Source organism: Anolis sagrei, chromosome 2, assembly GCF_037176765.1.
Source record: "Anolis sagrei isolate rAnoSag1 chromosome 2, rAnoSag1.mat, whole genome shotgun sequence".
Lineage (NCBI taxonomy): Eukaryota > Metazoa > Chordata > Lepidosauria > Squamata > Dactyloidae > Anolis > Anolis sagrei.
In genome coordinates, this window is record NC_090022.1 from 157964883 (window position 1) to 157967855 (window position 2973).

Consider the following 2973-nt stretch of genomic DNA (forward strand, 5'->3'; position numbering starts at 1 on the left):
ACCCAGTTCTGAGTCTCAGCCATTAACAGAGCTATATTAAGGCATATTGGTGAAGAAATGTACAGCTTAGGTGCACAAGTGATTATTTGCTGATAGAGGGCCACAGAGGTAGAGTCAGCTAATTGGGCTCTCCCGAGCAATCCCTTCTTGTATTCTTTGCTCTGTTGCTTCCTTCTCTCATAAATCAACACAGAAATGTGGTGGCTGAAAGATTGTATGTGACTTTCTAAGTATTTCCTTACTAGAGACCCCAGAGCCTTTCCTCTTTCTGAAAACAATTGCCTCTTAAATGGGTGATCACATCCAGGGGGGTAGTTATCCTTTTTATTGCACCTTTGAGTTCTAAAAGGGCACTTAAAAATACAAGAGGGTTTCCATTCATGTTCAGTTTGATAATTACAGATAGATGTGCCCCAGAAGGTAAATGGTTAGAAAATGGGGTGCAGGCACACTTCTGTCCCTCTGCAATTGCCAATCTTGTGATACATTTATTTATTTATTTATTTACTTTGCTTATATACCGCTGTTCTCAGCCCGGGGGCGACTCATTGGTATTCTCCAGTCTGACTTCTTTCCTTATATGTTCTACTGTCTCTTATCCATGTTTTGAAAGGTAGAAGATGTCCCTCCTCTTGTCTCCCACCCCACCAATGTGCATTTTGCTTTAATTCATTGTATCTTCCCTGAGTATGCCCTTAGTGATAATGCCAAATGCTAGAAGTAGTTTGCAAACAACCACTTATCAGCCACAAACTTTCTTACTAATTTATTTCATTATCCAGTGGTCTTATTGCCTTACTCTTTGATTGAGATTAGCATTTATCTGTGTTTTCTCTTCCATTGTGTGCTGACCAAGGTGCTGATCATGAGACTTTCATTGAATATTCTGTTCTATGGAAACCTTCCTATGTTCCATCTATCTGCCTATATTCCAAGACCTACATCCTGTTCATTTCTAGAACAAGAGATACTTCATGTTCTCATACCAGTACAATACAATCCTGGATGAGAAAAACCATGGGTATTACTTTGTAAATAAGATTGGTGACTCTGTATACCCAATAAGTGGTCTCTCAAAGGGTATCAAATCATATAGTCTGTTTTGTGTGTGAGAAACTGCAAGTCGCTTCTGCTGTGAGAGAATTGGCTATCTGCAAGGACGTTGTCCAGGGGATGCCCAGATGTTTTGATGTTTTACCATCCTTGTGGGAGGCTTCTCTCATGTCCCTGCATGAGGGGCTGGAACTGACAGAGGGAGCTTATCTGTTCGCTCCCCAGATTCGAACCTTTGATCTGTCTGTCTTCACTCCTGCCGGCACAAGGGTTTAACTTATTGCACCACCAAGGGCTCCTATATAGTCTTTGTGATTCTATCATGATGGCAGGTATACATAAAGAATGGCACATGCAATAGAGCTTTTGTCATTTATCCATTGCCATAGCAGACAAAGGACAGCATATGTTCAGTGACAAGCTTTGAGTCAGATTCTAACTAAATTTGAAGAAACATGTGTTGTACTCCTACACAGGATCACAGAAAGCGGTCCATCCAAGAGTAGGATGCAAGGAATGGGTTGGCACATGTAAGTTCTTAGTAAGTTCTTTACATATATGTTAGTTTGGATGTTAATTCATTTTGGTTTTAATGTCGACTTTTTTGTATGTGCTTAACTGTACTCTTTTCAATGTGTACACTCCCTTGAGTTAACTGGATGTAGTGGATTGTGGGTTGATTTCTGCAATCTCAGTGACACCAATTTTTTTTTTTCACAATAACTGATTGTTTATTTCTTTGTTTAATTTATTCCTTTGGCACATTTCAATATGGCTTCCAATATGAAATATTCCATTTCAAAATGTTTAAATAGTATACTTAGATAGAAATAGGTCTGGCAAACACAGATTTTCTTTTTTACCCTTTCCTGACGACATTTTATTTTCACCCAGAAGTGGGAATTGCATCGCTTTCCACAAATTTTGAGGATAGTTTTTCTCATCTGTTTCTTGTTTCCTTCCTTACTCATGACTGTTGTGGACCGAAAGCAGTGGACACTGGCAACAAAGCTCTACATGGCATGTGTTGTTTGTTATGTAATTTGGTCTTGCATGTATTTGTTGTTATTAAAAGATAATGGGGGGGGGGGTGCATTTAAGAATACAATATATCTTTTTTCCCTTATCCACTGCAGTCTCAATAACAATCTTACTATCCACAGACATGCTTTTATTTGCAACGGGTACAAAGTGCTATACCAGTCTGGCCCTTGAGATGATGTTTTACTATAGCTCCCCTAATTGATCACCGCTGGCTCTGCTGCTTGGGCTGATGGGATTTGCAGTCCAACATCATATGGAGGGCAGAACTTTGTTCACTTATGTTTGACATCTTCATGTTCTAATCTCTTCCACACTGTGCTATATAACCAGGGGCGGCTCAACCCATTACACAAATTAAACATTTGCAGTATAGTTGATTTTGCCCAGGGGTGCTCTTGAGGCGCTCTTGGGGGAAAATAGACCTTGACATATGCGAGTTGTAGTTACTGGGATGTATAGTTCACCTACAATCAAAGAGCATTCTGAACTCCACCAATTATGGAATTGAACCAAATATGGCACACAGAACTCCCACGATGAACAGAAAATATATATCAGTGATTGGTTGGGGGCACGCCAAAATACTGTTTGCTTACCATTGAAAATTACCTAGGGCCGCTTCTGTATATAACACTAAATCAAACTGTGAGTTGTGGCTGTACAATGCCACGAGAGAGGTTTTTCTGTAGAAAACAAAAATATCTCTCTACCTTCTCTCCTGAAACATCCCTCTATTGTCCAGAGGAGGGAATCTTTTTTAATCTCATGCCCTCCAGCTTTCACCCCATCTGTGAGTGAAAAACAGTTTTTGCCTAAGACTTTCCCCTTTAATCAATCTTTGAAAAGCAAGCCACATGACACAATATTAGGGTTAAA